Raw genomic sequence first — 19,832 nt, forward strand, 5'->3', positions numbered from 1 at the left:
CATTTGTTAAATAAACGAATTAAATTTGAGTTTGAGGACATTGATTCATTATTTAGGATTTGTTTAATAAATGCATCGTAATTAATTGAATGCGGTCTATTAGTTTAAAATTCATTTATTATTTATTTAATTAAATTATATTTTCATCCTTAAATTTATATAAAAAAATTTTAAATTTAAATAATTAATTTCGTAATTATTAACGATAATAAGACAATATATAAGCAGGTTCAGGCATAGCGTTTATCCACCCTTTAATGATAACAAAAGATCAAACGAATTTAGTTCTTTTTTATCTACACTTAGCTAATCTTGGGAAAGTTCTAATATTAGTTTTCATGTTATTGGCCTTTTTGGTGGTCTTCTCAAGACTCACACTCAACTCCTCGATCTCATCCCTCCCTTTAGATAACTTGCTTCTCACTATCACTCCAATCAAATCATCACTAGCAACTCTATCAAAATCATTCACTAGCTTCCTCTTCACAACAACTTCCTTTTCTTCTTCTTCACTCAAAGCCAAAAACCTCCTCCTCTTCACAGCTACAGGCACGCGAGGAGGGGGAGGGGGTAGGGAGGGAATAGAAGAACCGTTTCGTGGGTTGGGATACTAGTCGTCGCGGATTAGTTGCTACCTAGAAATCTCTCACCTTGAGTTCTTAAAGTCGTCATCACCGAGATGGGTTTCGTTTGATTTTGTTGTTATTTCTCCCCAACCAGCGACAAATTTATTCAAAGGATTTGTAAAAAAATTTATATCCAATTCAATTCGTTATGCGTTCATATATTATGGGATAAATAAATAGTAAATGATCAAGATTCCATCTAATTTATTTATTAATTCTACTAAATGAATTAAACGAATCGAATCGAATCGAATATTGATTTAATAAATGAATCAAATCCAACTTTTTATATTTCAATTCATTTAATAAATGAATCAAATTGAGTAAACAGAATTTTTACTCAATTCGTTTAAGATTCAATTTGAATTCGATTAGTTTATTCGTTTTGCCGCTCCTAGAAAAAAACAATCTTGTCTGTATAAATGATTCTTCCCTTGTGTTTGAGTGTAGCAGACCATCGGGAACCCTTGAATCTAGAGCCACTTGACATTCTAACCTAGTTCCAACAATGCATTTCTTGGATCGAAAAGGCAGAATAGCTTGGCGTTGCTGTTAAAACTCTTTAAAGCCAATTTCGCACCATTACGATAAAAGCATGGCAAAGCCCCAGTGGAAGAATATTGGGAGAGCACTCCCAAATAGAACTAAATTTTATATTTGGAAACTTTTATCTCGAACAAAAATAAGAAAACTCTGAGACCTACAATCTTTCTAATATGCTTATCTGTTGTCATGCTAATAATATAAGAAACTCTGAAACTATTTTTTTCTTCTTTGCTTAGTTCTTTTCTTTTCTTAAATTCTGAATGTGTGCCAATATAATCTTTGACATATTGGTTTAAATAATTTATACACGAAAAAGTTGTGGAGTTTAATTAAAGCACAAATTCTTTAACGTGATTGTTATAAAGTTTTTACTCCTGGAGCTTCTTGACAGTAATTGAGGAGTGGCAGGAGGACTATTTATGATTATCAAACCGTAATTGTTGAAGACAATGTATACCAAATAGAAAATCTTATGTACATTTCTTCATCCAATACAATCTATTGATTATGAATAAAACCCAATCTTCCAAGCAATCATGGTACCATATGGATTATCCCGATGTTTTGTATTTTAAGTTAATTTCTTGCCAAAAAATCTTACATTGGTAAAGTCACTCAGCTTTAAGTGCAGCAATCTCATATCTAACTTCTTCTAAATGTTCATTAATGGCAGTCATGGCATCCTGCACACCTCTAATGGCTTCCTTCAATGCATTATCATACTCGGCATCTGCATCTGCCTCTTCAATCCCAGCAACTTCTCTTATCTCCAAGATACGTACGCACTCATGCTTCATTGGCTTCTTAAATTTGCAATTCTCATGTGGCTCACCGGATGCTCTTATGGGCGTCCAGCCTTCTTTAATAACTGAATTGTAGCCATCTTTCGAATAAAGAAAAGTGATTGTTAGAAATGTCAGAAGCAAGAAGTGGTTAAGTTTTGCATGAGAAGGACAAATCATAAGGGATTAAACAATGTACTGGGACTCTGTATATATAAATGCTGCTAGAGAAGAACAGGTAAACAGCTACAGTTCAATGAATACTCACTATGTCAAACATTCATATGGTCAAATGGTTTCACAGTTCTCTCTATTCGAGTGTGTGTATTTAATTTTATTACTATTATTCAATGGACAAAAGAAGTGTATTCATAAGCAAAATGTAACACATGAGAGTGAACCAGGGTCAACAATGTTGAAACAAAAAAGGGCATGAAGACTTTCGCAAAATTATGAACACTTGTTGGATGCAAGACTTTTTTTTGGATAATATTAAAGAGTTTTTTAAATCAATGGCCGAAATTGTTGAAATGCATTTGGAGGTGCCCGGAATTATTGAAATGCATTTGGAGATGGCTGAAACCGTTGAAATGCAATTAAAGGGTTAGGTACAGTGGTGCAAGCTTGAAACCTATAAATATAGGGCATTTTTTCATTCCATATCATCCCAAAATTGAGAGTAACAATTCAAGTGAAGAATTGTTGAGAGAGTGAGCAATTGGAGTATTTGAGAGATTCTTTTTTTTTTTTCAAGTGTGTGTAAGAGTACTGGGTGTACTTGGGTTTTGGGAAGTGAGTTTTTTTTTTATTCAAATATTATACTAAAATAATTGTTAGTAATGTAATTATTTTCTCTTGCTCTCGTGGATGTAGGCATAATCGCCGAACTACATTAAATTCTTGTGTCCTTTATTTTTCTATGATTATATGGTGCGTTTGATTCCATATTTTGCGCACAACTAGTGTCAGAGTACAACAAGTGGTATTAGAGTTGAAGGTTCATACTTGGGTTGTATGGTATTGTTCACATATATAGTACTATTCACATATGTAGTATTGTTCACAACTACGGTGGAGACAACAATTAGTTGTTGGATGTATCAAGAGCTTATAGTATAGTTGTGTAGATAAGTGCATGTCTAGGAAAGTTCTATCGCAAAGGTGATAAGAGCTTAAGGAATTTGAGTTTTAAGTGGGACTAGTGTGACCCCTTCTTTCTTTCCAAGGAACTTTCTTGGTGCATTTTTCATACGTGCTTATCTTTCAGGTGAGAATAGTTTATCGAGAAGAATGGTAGAAAGTGAAACTTTCAGAAGTGGGGAGAGATCTACCCAGAATACTTTAGGAGACATTTCAAGTGGGAAGCAAGACTTGTCACATCGCCATGCAACACCTGTTATAGGAAGCCAGAAGATCGATTTTGAAAAATTTGATTGGAAAATCAACTTCAGCATGTGGAGGCATGAAGTTATGGATGCCCTTATTCAAATTGGTTTCGATGTTGTTCTGAAAAGTAAAAGATACTTGTATGACAAAAAAACTTGAGATTGTATGAATGAGAAAACTTGTGGTCAGATAAGATCTTGCTTGACCAAAGAGATGAAATATCTTGTAAAAGATGAGGAGTGTGCGATGACTTTGTGGCATACATTAGAGGAAAAGTACCTGTTGAAAAGTCTTCAAAATTGTCTTTATACAATGAGCCAAGTATATGGCTTTCAAATAAAGCCCGATGTGTCAATGTACGACCATATCTCAAGATTTGGAAAGTTACATACATATTTGAAGAATCTTGATGAAGATATTAAGGACGAAGTCAAGGCTATGACTCTATTGCACTTACTTCTAGAGGAATATAACCATTTTATGACTACTTTATTATATAGTAAAAATGTGATCATCTTCATAGATGTCTACACAACACTGACTAATTTAGAAATTTAGAATAAGGATAAACATTTCGAAAGAGCATCGTCTGAAATTTTGTTAGTTAGAGGATCAACCTTGTTGCATGATGGAGATAGAAATAATTCGGCTCAAGATGTTCGATGGAATAGTCAGAGAATTGAAAGAAGTTAGATATGTTCTAGCATTAAAGAAACATCTAATTTTCGTAGGTACTTTGGAAGCTAAAAGCTACAAGGTTAACATTGAAAATTGTATAATGAAGTTCACATACATACCTATGGTGATTTTGTAAGGGTTCGGTGTCACAATTTATACTATTTGAAAGGAGGTACAACTGATAAAACTAATATTTTTAAGGCGCACAGTGACACCACAAAGCTATAGCATGTACGACTGGGACATGCTGGAGAAAAATCTCTCTAAACTTTGATGAGACATGGACTTTTGAAAGGTACCAACACATGTAAAATAAAGTTATGTGAGTATTGTGTGGCAGGCAAGAAAACAAGGGTCAAGTTCAGTACTGTAATCACGATACTCATGAGATCTTTGAATATGTTCATAGTGATGTATAAGGACCAACCAAGATTGCATCAATTGATGAAAACTATTATTTTGTGCCATTTGTTGATAATTTCACTAGACATGTGTGGGTATACACTATGTGAGCAAAGGATGAGATTTTAAAGATTTTCATGAAATAGAAGAAACTAGTGGATACTCAAATTGGCAGAAAGATCAAAGTATTGCGTTTTGATAATACGAGTGAATATACTTCTGATATATTCTTACAAGTATGGCAGAGTGAGGGTATAAAAATACATTTTACAGTGAGACATACTCTGCAATAGCACAGTGTGGCTGAACATATGAATCGTACTTTACTGGAGAAAGTACGACATATGTTATTTAATATTAGTTTAGATAAAAAGTTTTGGGTTGAGGCTGTGAGTTACACAAGTCATTTAATAAACTGGCAGTTTTTTGCTGCAATTGGAGGTAAAACTCCTATGGAAATGTGGTCTGGAAAATATGCATAAGACTATGATTTCATTCGTGTATTTATGTGTCCAGCTTATTATCATGTAAACAATGATAAGCTCGATCCTCTTGCAAGAAAAGCTATTTTTATAGGATCAAAGGTGGAGTTAAGTTTTTAAGCTTTGGGATCTCGAAGTTAAAATTTTTTTATATGGCAGAGATGTCATTTTTTATGAAGCTTCTATGTTGAAAGCTTCAACTTCTTAGTAAGTAGAGAATAAGATTAATGAGAAATTGCACCAAATGTAGTTTGATGCAACTCCATATGTACCGATTAGTTCTACATTAGAAAAAGTTCAACTTTGGAGGAGACCCCAAGAGTTGAAGAAAAAGTCATTTCTGTTGATGTCTTATAAGAGAGAGAAACAACTAAAGATGTAGAAGATGATAATGACAATATAATGACAAGATGATGACCTAGATGGCTTACTAATGACATGGTGGTAGTCTATGCACTTTCAGTTATTAATGATAATATCCCCAACATTTTTAATGAAGCTATGTCCAGTAGTGAAAGTAGTTAGTGCAAGTTAGCCATAGAAGAAGAAATAAAATCTTTTCATCAAAATCAGACTTGAGAACTTGTAGAGTTACCTAAAAAGAAAATGGATATTAACAATAAATGGGTCTACACCAAGAAACAAGGTTCTCCAAATCAAAAAACTCTTCGATACAAGGCAAGGCTTGTAGGAAAAGATTTTTCTCAGAAAAAAAGTATTAACTACAATGAAGTGCTCTCTTCAGCTGTAAAATATACTTCTATTCCTACTTGCCTTAGTAGTTGAATATGAAATTATAAGTGCCTCAATTAGATGTTAAGATGGTATTCTTACATGGAAATTTGGAAAAAGAAATCTATATGACTCAGCCTTGTGGTTTCAAAGTTGGTGGAATAGAGAATCATATGTGTAGATTGATTAAATCTTTGTACCGATTAAAACAATCATCAAGGCAGTCGTACAAGAGATTTGATCAATTCATGAAAGGGCATAATTCACTAAAGGTGAACAAAATGACTTTGTTTACTTTAGAAGACTACAAGATAGAACTTTCATCTGTCTATTACTTTATGTCGATGATATGCTTATAACTTGAAGAATAGAGGTGAGATTCAAAGATTAAAGAAGCAGCTGGCTTTTGAGTTCAAGATAAAAGACGTCGGTGATGCACGGAGAATACTTAGGATGAAGATTTGTAAAGACAAAAGGAATGAAAGCATATGGTTGACTTAAAAGTTTTATTTGAAGAAGGTGCTAGAAAGTTTTGGTATGAGTGACAAAACTAAACCAATTTATACTCCTCTAGCTTCTCATTTTAAATTAAGCTTTTCTTTATGTCATATTTCTTAGGAAGAGCGCGACTATATGGCTCGTGTTCTATATGCTAGTGTTGTAGGTAGTCTTATATATGCTATAGTGTGCACAAGGGCCGACATATCTCAAGTCGTGAGTATGGTTTGTAGATACATGCATAATCGGGGCAAAAACTATTGACTTACAGCGAAGTGACTTCTCCGATATCTGTATGGGACAATTAATGTTTGATTATTGTTCAAGAAGGATTGTGGTCAACAATGTATTGTGTATTGTGATTTTGATTTCTCCCAAGTCCTTGAAAAGCGAAGATCAATAATGGGTTACGCATTCATATTAGGTGGAGGTCTGATTAGTTAGAGGTCGATTTTACATTTGACAATTGCCCTTTCCACTACAGAATATAATAAATGGCAACAACAAAGGTTGTACAAGAAGCTATTTAGTTGAAAGGCTTGTTAGGTGATTTGGGAGTAATGCTAGAGGACATTAAGATCTTTTGTGATAACCAAAACGCGATATTACTGGCGAAGAACCAAACATATCATGCTCGAACAATTAGAGAACCATGGCCTACCTGATGTAATGTAATTTTCATATAGGTCAATATGCCATTTGATTCATTAACAAAGATAAAATTATATTAGAGCTAAGTGATCTCGATTGTAACCATATGGAAGAGACTCTTCATTGGTTTATCATGTCCTAGATAATTTGTTATGTACGTCAAAACACAGTTCAATTCTTTTATCAAGAAGTTACTCTTGACCACTCAATATATTCATAATTGTATCAATCCCTCAGTAGATTGTAGGACTGGTACCAGTAAATCCATAAGCAAGATGTAAACAACATAAAACATAGTTGATTGATTCATATTAAATCACAGATAATGTATTTCATAGACTGAATCAAAGTCATAGATAACATGTTAAAGTAGTGAGCATTAATTCAATATTTTAAAACATAGTTGATTTTCATAACAACATTTACAGATACTTCTATTACTATTTAAGGTTTAATTTGGTTTTGTACTCCCCATCCCACCACCCCAATTCCCATAAATTTAAAAATGTATTTTTTTAAAATATTATTTATCCAAATATTTTACATTTTTATATGATTCAAGAAATTGTATCAATATGTTGGAGATGTTTTCTATTTTTAATAATTTAAATATTTTACAATATGTGGTGAGTGATTTTATTTGAGTCATTTTAATTTTTATTTCACGAAAATAAAATATAAAAGATCTAACATGTATAAAATGGATAATGGTAGGGCAGGGATGTGGAAATTAGTCCTCACATGGGATTCTTTATTGCCAGCCAAACTAAATTTATTAGGAAATGGATGCCAAATTCTAAATAGTATTGAATGTTGAGTGTTAGAAAGTGTATATTTATAAAGGAGAAAATTGTCATTTTACATTTCTAGTCTTACTAACACCATTTCTTTTATGTATTTAAGTCTTGTGATTTAATTATGTGTGTTTTATTTTAATTAAGTATTTTATGTATTTTAGGGGCATCATAGTCATTTCACAATAAACGAGAGGCCAGACAGCAAAACGAACATCACTTTTGAACTCAGGACAGTCGAAAACCTTAGGAGGAGCATAAAAGGAAAAATGGCACTGTTCACTTGTACGGTACTGTCCATGTTCCTGTTCACGACACTGTTCACATATACGGAATGATGACGTGACATTGACTGATGATGTGACATTGACTGATGAGGTATCATGATCCTATTGGACTAAAATTCTTATGTACTGTTGATCGGTGACGTGGCAGCATGTCAATGGACCAAAAATCGTGTGTACGGTACATGCATATACACGAGATTATTTACAACCAAACTACGTCACTATTCAAGCCGCCTGACTATTCAAACCGCGTACTGTTGACTGATGACATGGCGCAATCTTGAGCGTCCAAAATATTTTTAATTTGATGGCCATGATTTACTCAGTGTATCTATAAAAATGGGGCTCTCCCCCCTAATTTGGCATCCCTGAATTCATTTTTGAGTTCAATTTTCTATAATTCATTCTCCATCTTTTATTTTCTACGTATTTTAATAAATTTTCATTTTACCCCTAGTTCAATTATGAGTAGCTAAGTTTCTTTTAAGCTTGGGTTGAAGGTGAAGTCTCAACATATGCTATGGGCTTTATTTGGTAAATTTATTTTCTCTTCCCCTCTAATTATTGTGGATGTTTTGACTTTTCATCGACAAACAATAATAATCTTGTCTAGATACCGCCCTGGTTTAACCGGCTCCATAGTACAAAGTTATTATTATTTGGCACGATAAGCCTTTAGCACCATATTAATTAGAGTGTGGTTCATGAGAAGTGGAAACCCCCTTCATGATTTAATTGACATTAATAAGGAATATTTAGCTCATGGTGCATGTTGATGCAGATCCAGATACCCACTCTTCAGTATCCTGGCCTAGGTGATGTTTGAGTGGCTTTGTCAACTTTGGAGGGTTTAGTGGTCGTGTTAGCTTTGGGAGGTTGGGATAAGGATCCTGGTTTGTTCATGGATGGTTGTGGAAACTGTTGGAGATGTTGGCTGAGGGGAAGGAAGTCTTCCCATGGGTCTTGGGAGTCTTGGTATAGAAAGTCGGTGTAGTCGGGTCGTTCTTCTTTAATGATGATAGAGAAAGACCTTCCCCCCCCAACCTTGCCCACTCTATCGCCACTCATAAACTTATGCGATGAGAAAATAAGGATTTAATCATTCATTTTCTTTATAGGTCACTTAGCACATGCGGAATGAATCACATGTTATAATAAATTCTCTTTATGTTGGATCGAGGTGCTTGTTGCAACTTCCGAGCAAGTCACCCATCATTGAATTACTCTACCTTTGACACACTTAACTATGAAGTTTTAAAGTAAAGGTTGTCAAATTCCTCTAAAATCAATTGGTGATTTAAGAATGTACATTAACCATAATTTCATCATTTTGTTGTCCTAAGGGTGGTAGTTGGCCTCTACAATGCCAATACTTTAAAAAAAGCACATCTTTAGTATTCTACATCTTCTAGTTCAATCACTATTCTGGTGCCTAACTTGAGTCTTCAAGATGATTGTTTTCCATTAGCACTGTAATAAGGTCTCATATTTTACTATAATAGTTTTCTATAATTCTAAGGTATTCATGGTCTGCCATAAAATTCACTCAACACCAACCTTCTCTTGACTCATTTCAGGTGACACATTCCTTTGAAATAACATTAGCTCCATTACAATAAATCACATATCTGACTCTCTTATACATCCAATTGGGACCATGATACCAAAAAAAATATCCTGGTATCTCCATTTCATCATTTTGTAATCCTAAGGGTGGTGGCTGGCCTCTACAATACCAATACTTTAAAAAACATATCCCTGGTATTCTACATCTTCTAGTTTAATCACTACTATAGTGCCTAACTTGAGTCCTCAAAATGGTCGTTTTCCATTAGCACTGTACTAAGGTCTCATATTTTTCTATAATAGTTTTCTATGATACTAGGGTATATCATGGTCTATTATAAAATCCACTCAATACTGACCTCCTCTTAACTCATTTCAGGTGATACATTCTTTTCAAATAACATTAGCTCCATTACAATAAACCACATATCTGATTCTTTTATACATCCAATTGGGACCACTAATACCAAAAGTCGAATTAAAATTTGTCATTTTATTCAAAAGAATAATTTCTACCCAAGAATTTTAAAAAATAAGAAGTTTTTGACATCTCATAAATCTGCCACAATTGTGGAAAGATGTATAATTAGCTACAATATCAAACTTGACATGTAAGATTCTGTATTTTTGTTTAAAGGTATATTAAAATTTGTGTTTTTTTTTAAATTTTAATGACATTCTAACTTAGATAAAATAAGAATTATTCTATATATATATATATATATATTTATTTATTTATTTAAGCTTTCTATTTTCTAGGTATCGGGATATAACTTATCATGCAGTTTTTTAATTTCCACTTTTAGTTCATCTAATAGTTTAGATTTTTTCTAATATTATTTTAAATAAAAAAATTGACACGTAGACTTTCTTTTATCTCCTCGGCTACTCACTAAACTAATCCACTACCCATTTTCTTTGTAATTTCACAAGATTGATTGACCTTCAACGAATCAAAAGCAATTAATCATTCATATTGGAACTAATGAAAGTGCACACAGTGCAATTTACATGTTGATAAAATTTGATAAAAAAGTTCTTCTACTACTTACTATACATATATTTAGCACCATCTCATATTGAACAAGCTCTTGAAATCCCTAAGTTTTTTTTCCTCTTTCTTAATTTCTTGTTTCAAAACCATGGATAGTGATTCTTTCTTTTGGGAGCCATCAATCAATTACTTATACATATTACTTATTCGTACTCCAACATTTTATGATTTATTGATGCTGAAAAATAACTTCAACAACTGGAGTTATTTTTTGGGAGATAACAACACGAATCCTAACTCAAGTGCTAATTCGAACACAACTCTCTATACCTACCAACCATAAATCACGATTAGGATATGCCAGATAGAGTTTCGGTGCAGATCCTCTGATGCCTAGTTAGATATTTGATTTATAAGGAGAGGAAAATTAATTGGAAAAATTGAAATTAAGTTGAAGTTTAAAGGATTTTGGGTGTTGTTGAAGATCTTTTAGAATCTTCAAGTAGTTGATCTCTTATAGAATTTCTTACTTTAATTTGCTAAAACCCTCCTATGATACCTTCTTTAGCTTGGATAGGCTCCTGGTCATGGGTGGTTACTTCCTTGATTTCAGCACACTCTCTTAATAGTTGCACGTAGTTACTATCAATTGAGGGTGGTTTAAAAAATTATGACACTTAACTTTCCTGAAAAATAGGCCACATTTATTCTGATAAATAAAATTTTTTGTCAAGTTGGCAAGTTTTTTCAAGTCGAGTTGGTAGACTTCCAAGTTAGATTTAATAGATATTCAGGTCGGACTTGCTTGGCTGTTCCCCTTGATGACATTAGAGAAATTCTATGTTGGGCTAATACATTTTCATGTCAAGCTAATAGGCTTCTAGGTCTTACTAGTAAATATTAAGGTCGGACTGGATTAGCTATTCCCCTTAGTGATATAAGAGAAATTCTATGTCGAGCTATTACTTTTTCAGGCTGAGCTAAGAGGCTCAAACTAGTAGATATTCAAGTTAGACTTTCTTTGCTATTCCCCTTAGTGATATTGGAAAAATCCAACCCGAAATACTAGCCCCTTAGTTTAGGGTGGGCGTTAGTTTGAGTTAAACTAAACCAAGCCAAATTGGAATTTTTATTCGGTTTTCGGTTTGATTCCCCTTACCCTAAAAACTAAATGGTTTAAACTTATAAAATTGTTTGGTTTTATAATTCAGTTTGGGTTAATTGTTAAATCGAACGAGTTGTAATGGGAAAAAAAGCTTACCTTAAACAAAAAAAAAAAAAAACTCTAAATACAAAGCCACATCCACTCCCTAAAATCAAATTAAAAAAAAACCCTAATCCTTATTACCACATCTTTTCTGTATCAAGTGTAAAGCTACTAGCAGTTGGCTATCCCTACACTACTCTATGTCGGAATGAGAACACAACCACACGACGAGAGAGCTGACATGGACATAATAGATTGCAATAGCCTTCATCTTTCCTCTCTTAAATCAACGTCACGTCATCCCATAACAGCCGCACCACAGTTGCACAATAATCGCATCATGGCATCCTCAGTTGACCACAGCGGCTCATGAGATTGAGGAAGTAATTGGCGATATTAAGGGGTCAAAACTGAGAAGGCTATCGACTCTTGGGAGAACTTTGGTCCCCAGCTAGAAATCTTTGCTCCTGTTAAGTAATAATGATTTGTAAATGTTTTGTCTTCCAAATGTTACATTTGAGAAATGTTTGTTCATATTATATTTTGTCTTCCATTTTGATATAGATAGATCATAGTTTATTATGGTAGTAGCTTGGAAGTAGATGTTGTTCTGCATGCAACGTACTTTATTGAAATTAGTTATTTTGGTTATCAATTTCCTGCAATTTATTGCTCTGTGATGAGTATTTTTTGTTGAAATTAGTTATCTTGGTTATCAATTTCCTGCAACTTACTACTCTGTGATGCATATTTTTCTTCACTTTTGGCTTTTATATAACTGTAGGTCAAAATCTGTTTTATTTTATTATTTTTGACAATAGTTACTGTAACACAAATTATTTTGTAACACCCAAACTGTATTTGAACTAAACTGAATCGACTGAAATAATTTTCAATTTGTTTGGGTTGAATTCTTAAACCCGAATGGGTTATTGTCAAAGCCATGTGCTTCTTTTTCTTTCAAACTTGCTGCAAAATTCTTCTTCTTCATTGAACAAAATCGTATACGTGAACAATACCGTATACGTGAATAGTATTGTATACGTGTACAGTGCCGTATACGTGAATAGTACCCCTTACGTGAACAGTTCCTGACTCCAAAAATACAACCAATAGCTCTGATACCACTGTTAGAAAATTGGTGGGTGGAGCAGACACGCAGCTAAAATAAAATTGGAAGAAAATAAAGAACAAGCACAAAAGAGGACACCGAAAATTACGTGGTTCGGCTTTTAGCCTCCGTCCTTAAGCACTTGATCTTTTTACCAGATTCAAGTTCCACCCGCGCTTTTTATTCTTTAAACACTAGAAATACATCTGACTTTTTCTTAATTGGATACACCCAACATCTTCTGAAATAATCATCAATGAAAGTCACCATGTACTTTGTACCTCCCATGGATATATCCAGTGATTCCCAAACATCAGAATGAATCAAGTCCAGAATGCACTTACTTCTAGCAATAGATCTACTAAATTTTAATCTATGTTGCTTACTTGTAACACAATGCTCGCAAAATGGTAAACTTACCGATTTGAGCCCCGGAAGTAGTTTTCGCTCAGAAAGAATCTTCAAACCTTGTTCTGACATGTGGCCAAGTTTGAGATGCCACATCATCGTTGACTCTTCTCCATTTGATGCAACACACGCATCAGCCTCCTGTAGTGTTTCTCCTTTAAGCGTGAATAGATTAGCACCGATCTTTTTTGCCTTCATCAATACAAGCGCTGCTTTAACAATCTTCATAATTCCATTCTCTACATGAGTTTTGCACCCATAATTGTCTATTTGTCCCAAAGACAATAGATTTTTCTTCAGGCTGTTGACATGTCGTACCTCCCCAATTGTGCGAATTGTACCATCAAACATTTTTATTTTGATAGTACCAATACCAACGATCTCCAAGGCATGATCATCTCCCATATATACAGATCCTCCTAAGATAGGTTCATATGTGTGGAACCATTCTCTCTGAGAAGTCATGTGCCAGGTAGCTCCTGAGTCTATAAGCCAGATGTTGTGCAAATTTTAATGTACTCGCAAGCGCACGAATCTATTGTAGTATAGACTAATGGTGACGAGTGTCGATCCCACGAGGAGGTGGATTTTAATTATATATAGAATTAATTTTGTAAATGGGTAGTTGGATTTATGGTGGAAATGATTTGGAATATGCTAATACTTAAATTAAAATGGCGATAATAAATTCTAAAATTGGAATTACAATGGAGAGAATAAATTGAAGAGAAAATCTATTAAATTGACGTACTTGGGTATCTGGATCCGTATCAACATGCATCATGGGCTAAATAATCCGTATTAATGCCAATTAAATCATGAGGGGGGAATCCACACCTCATGAACCACGCTCTAATCAATATGGTGCTAAGGGCTTATCGTGCCAAATAATAATAACCTTGTACTAGAGGGCCGGTGAAACCAAGGCGGTACTAGACAAGATTAGTATTATTTGTCGACGAGAAGTCAAAACATCCACAAAAACTAGAGGGGAAGAGAAAATAAATTTACGAAATTAAGCCCATGACACATGTTGAGACTTCACCTTCAACCCAAGCTTGAAAGAAAATTAGCCACTCATAATTGAACTAAGGGCAAAATGGGAATTTATTAAAATACGAAGAAAATACAAGATGGAGAGGGAATTACAGAAAATAGATCCCAAAAATGGATTCAGAGATATCAAATTAGGGGGGAGAGACCCCCTTTTTATAGATACATGGAGTAAATCATGGCCATCGGATTAAAAACAGTTTGGACGCTCAGGATTGCGTCACGTCATCAGTCAACAGTCCACGGTTTGACCACGCGGATGAACAGTAACACGGTTTGATCCGACTTTGAATAGTAACGCGGTTTGACCCGGATGAACAGTAACGCGGTTTGGTTGAAAATAATCCTGTGTGATGCATGCACCGTACGCGAGATTTTTCGTCCACTGATATGCTGCCACGTCACCATCAACAGTACATAAGAATTTTAGTCCAACAGGATCGTGACACCTCATCAGTCAATGCCACATCATCGGTCAATGCCACGTCATCGATCCGTCTATGTGAACAGTGCCGTGAACAGTAACGTATACAGTCCCGTATACGTGAATAGTACCGTACATGTGAATAGTGTCATTTTTCCTTTTATGCTCCTCCTAAGGTTTTCGACCGTCCTGAGTTCAAAAGTGATGTCCGTTTTGCCGTCTGATCTCTCCTTTATTGTGAAATGACTATAATGCCCCTAAAATACATAAATTACTTAATTAAAATAAAACACACGTAATTAAATCACAAGAATGTTAAATACATAAAAGTAAGGGTTGTTAGTAAGACTTGAAATGTAAAATGACGGTTTTCTCCTTTATAAATATGCATTTTCTAACACTCAACACACCCCCCAACCAGCTTATTGCTAGTCTTTAGCAAATAAAGCAAAAACAAAATTCAAATTCAAAATGATTTTTTTTTTTTTTTAGAAACACTTGTGTTTATTCAATCAGATTAATGATAGCAATCAAATAAAAGTATAAGCATTATCTCCAGTCTAAAGCAACATCACACCCACATCAACCATCCACATGAATCAGCCCAGTAGACTTTGTTATAGCTACTTTCAAGAATGACATGTCAAACCCCAAAATCTCACTGGAAGTAGTGACACTCTTACAAATAAATTAAACCCAATAAAAATAGTCACTCCAATGAATGGTAATTGAGAGAAAATAATAAAGAAGTGATATCACATGCTCTCACCAAGATGAAATAAATATGCCCTCAGCTTAAAAATAATACGATCTCAAGTCAAATAAAAATTGTTAGTCAACCCAATTTATTTATTTATTTTTTTTATATGCACCACTACATCTTTTTAGCCCATATAACTAGCTTCTACTTCAGATTATAGTTCCCTAAAATCAGGAAGGACTTTTATTAGGATGTAACGTAGGCTAGGGATATGGTTAACAAATAAAGGAAATAAGGAAAACAAAGTGTATGTTTGAGAAAAATGCAAAGAATTTTTTTATTTTTTTATTTTTTGGAAGTTGCAAGGTGGATTTCACCTATTTTTGTTATTTTTATTCTTTTGAAACAACAACTTTTGTTTTGTTGTTGTTTTTTTTTTTTTGGTATAACTTCACTGAACAACATAATTATTTACATTTTCTCAAACATAAATAGGTGATGGAACTTATAAGATATCGGATAATACTCCAAATCGGAGTGGGTCAAGATGATAAGTTGACAAAGAAATTTTTTTTTTTTAAAGGCTCAAAAGGGTTAACTATGGATATTTAATAAAAGGGATGGCTAGAAAGGCTCAAACGGATCAAAGATGGCCTTTCCATCGTCTTTTAGGGCTCTAAATAACCTTCCATATCTACTAGTTAAATGGGCCTCCAAATGTAGCAACACACTTTTTTTTTCTTTTTTTTTCTCTTTTTTTTCTTCTTTTTTTTTTTTATTAAGGGTTAACTCAAAAGAAATCTAGAGATCGTGTATACAATAATAAACTGTTAAGCTGTATAAAGAATGGGCAAAAGGGTTACTCTCCAAGAAAAATGATAGGCTCAAAAACTCACTTGGTACTTATTATGACATGTTTATTCCTTCAAGCAACGCATATTTGTCTCCGACATCAACATGTAGAGTAGCAAACATAATGTAACATCACTTAAGACCAAAGATAATACAAATACTAAAATTTGAAATTAATCATGTCATCCAATGTTAAAACAAATCACACAATTTTTTTTTAAACAACATTCTACCCCCCAACCTATTCTAAACATGAAAGGAAAATATGCATGCAGAAATGTGAAAATGATGCAAAAAATAAATTAGAAAAAGTACACTTAAAATGATAGAAAAAGAAAATGGTTTTTTTTTTTTTTTTACTAAGAAGATGCGTTTCTAGAGGCACTACACTCCATATTCAGCCATCTTCGACTCAAAAGTTGGAAAATGTATATTCATAGAGGAGAAATTAAAAAGAAGAAAAATAAACATCAAAACTTAATAAAGAAAAAGAAAATGTCTAATTTTTTTTTTTAAACAATGAAGATGCGTTTCTAGAGTAACTACACTCCATATTCAGCCATCTTTAACACAAAAAGTTAGCAACAGTTAGTTTCTACAACAAAAAATTAGTAAAAACTTAACCAAAATTCCACAATTGTCGACTATTCCCTCCCCCCAACCAGAACGAAACATTGTCCTCAATGTTTGAAATGAAAGAAGTAGAGTTTAGAAGACATCACCTAGGTGGTGCAACACAGAAGAAAATATTTACAGGCGGAGAGTTAAATCTAATTTGTACTTCTTACTGCGGCTACTGTTACCATCATTATTTGGACGCTCCAACACAAAGGTCCAGGGGTCTGGCTCCGGTCGATAAGCTTGTAACATATCAAGTAGCTCATTAGCAGTGTGAGCACAAATAAAAAGTTTTTTTACATTAGAAGGAATGAAATAGTTTTTTATTGCATGGTTAAGAAATGTGATAAAGCCATCATAAAAGTTATTGACATTTAACAAACCGATGGGTTTTTGGTGGATGTGCAGATGGGCCCAAGATGCTAGTGTGATAAGTGCCTCTAGTGTTGCAAGATCTCCTGGAAGGAAAATAAAAGCATCAGCATGATTAAACATTTCAGTTATTCTTTCTTGCATACCTGAGACGACTAACTCTTCTCCAGTTGATGAGTCAGACGAACTGCCCAAAGGTTTTAGGGCTCTTGGGATGATGCCTAACACTTGACTTCCTCTGATAAAAGCTGCTTCTGAGACCATTTTTGATAACCCTCGGTTACCTCCTCCATACACCAAGTGTAATTTTCTCGCTGCTATGCTTCGACCAAGATCTATAGCTGCCTCAACGAACTCTTTATGTTTGCCATAGGTAAATCCAGAAAGCACACAAATGTTCTTGAATTGTCTATTGGGAGTAGCTGCCATTGTGATACTTCTCGAAAACAATTTGTGAGTGCTTGACAAAAAGAAAATCACATTTAAGAATCTCGGTGATAGTGGGTCATGGTTGTGTATGAGGTAATATGTCAGTGTCAAATAACGCGTAAAGCACGTGGCTCGCAAGTCAAAAAGAAAACAGTAAAAAGAAAAAAAGCAAACAGTAATAAAATTATTAAAGACAATAATGCAAACAATAAGACAATAGTGAAATAATAAAGTAAAAGGATATTTACAGGTAGTTGCGACTGTGGCTCACATCTTCCTCTGGTTTTACGTCCAGAAACGGCTTGAACGCCCTCTATGGGTCGAGGATAGGCTTCCTATCCAGTTTTCTTATAAACTGGCAAACAGGGTCGTTTATAGTCAGATTCCCGAGACTATATCGTGCATGCTCTTTCTGGAATAATGGCCATAACTGGAGAATCGCTCCTTGCACATATCCACTGGGATGCGTTTCAAGAGACAAAAGGATATCATCCAATGACTCCTTATTCAAGCCATCCCTAATGAATTGAATCTTATCTTCCCTGTTATCAGACACCATTCCTAAAGAACATGGGTTTTTATTGCAACTCATTCTGGCACACTTATGACAAGCAACAGAAATTCTTCGAGCTCGTCGTTTTCTTGCATAATTTCCTTTACCACAACCAGGCATGTATGCAATAAATTTTGGAGGTAACTCACCTGCCGACCGTACTTTAGCCTCGATTAACCAACGGATGTCAGCAGGTATGTTATTCCTCATGAGTAATCGCATGCGTTCGGACCGAGCTTTATAGATCGTAAGGAGGGCATTCTGAGGAAGTGAAGGGAATCGCTTGTGAAACTTCGCTAGAATCTCATTTCTGTCCATACTTTCGCCTCAGAATATCAGTTATTATGGGAAACTGAAGTAACCGACTTGATTGTCACGGAGTACCGTTATCCGCCACTTCACCGGGGTAACAAACTAAAGCACACAAACAGAAAAACAAATTAAAACACACAAAGAAAATTAAAATCGTCCTCTTATTGAATTTACCTCAAGCTCCAACTGGATGTCGTAAACACTTCTCTCAATGTCTCTGAGTTGGCGTTCTAAACCCTCAACATAGGCTACTAACTCTGGTGGTTGTAGAGCCCAAATGCGTTGTGTTTTACAAAATTGAATCTGCCTTTTGAGATGAGTTTTGACACGTTGAAGTGGTTTAAGAATGTTCAGGAGGAACGGTCTAAGTATGAGACTCATGATTAAAAATGATAAGAGAAAACTTAATGGTAAAATAAACACACTTATGCAAAAACAATTTCAATTAGCAAAAGAATAATAATAAAAAGAAAGAAAGAAAAATCAAATCAACGAAAAGAAAAAAAATCAATTCAAATTTGGTGGGTCACTCAAATTTATTTCGGTGTCTTCTTCATGTGGTTGGTACTCTAGATATGGCTTTAGTCTTTGACCATTAACTTTAAACGTGACACCGTTCTTTGGGTCTTTAATTTCAATTGCCCCATGTGGAAAAACAGTATGAACAATAAATGGGCCAGACCAACGAGAGCGTAACTTACCTGGGAATAGGTGCAAGCGAGAATTGAATAAAAGCACTTTCTGACCTGGAGTGAACGATTTTCTCATAATTTGCTTATCATGGAAGACTTTCATTCGTTGCTTGTAAATCTTGGCATTTTCGTATGCATCATTGCGAATTTCTTCAAGTTCTGCCAGCTGTAATCTTCTTTCTGAGCTGGCTTGCTGCATGTCAAAATTGAATTTCTTGATGGCCCAATACGCACGATGCTCAAGTTCCACAGGTAGGTGGCAAGCTTTTCCATACACTAGCCTGTAGGGTGACATCCCAATCGGGGTCTTGAAAGCCGTTCTATATGCCCATAAGGCATCATCAAGTCTTAATGACCAATCTTTTCTGTCCGGCCTCACCGTCTTTTCTAATATGTGCTTTATTTCTCGATTGGATATCTCAACTTGGCCACTGGTTTGCGGATGATACGGAGTGGCCACTTTGTGTGTGATTGAATACTTTGTCAAAAGAGCTTTGAATGCTTTGTTACAAAAGTGGGCACCACCATCACTGATTATCGCTCGTGGGAATCCAAAGCGTGAAACAATGTTGCTTTTCAAAAATGCTATCACCACCTTGTGATCATTGGTCCTACATGGAATTGCTTCTACCCATTTCGATACGTAGTCAACAGCAACCAATATGTATTGATGGCCA

Source organism: Citrus clementina, unplaced genomic scaffold (genome assembly GCF_000493195.1).
Source record: "Citrus clementina cultivar Clemenules unplaced genomic scaffold, Citrus_clementina_v1.0 scaffold_2, whole genome shotgun sequence".
Lineage (NCBI taxonomy): Eukaryota > Viridiplantae > Streptophyta > Magnoliopsida > Sapindales > Rutaceae > Citrus > Citrus x clementina.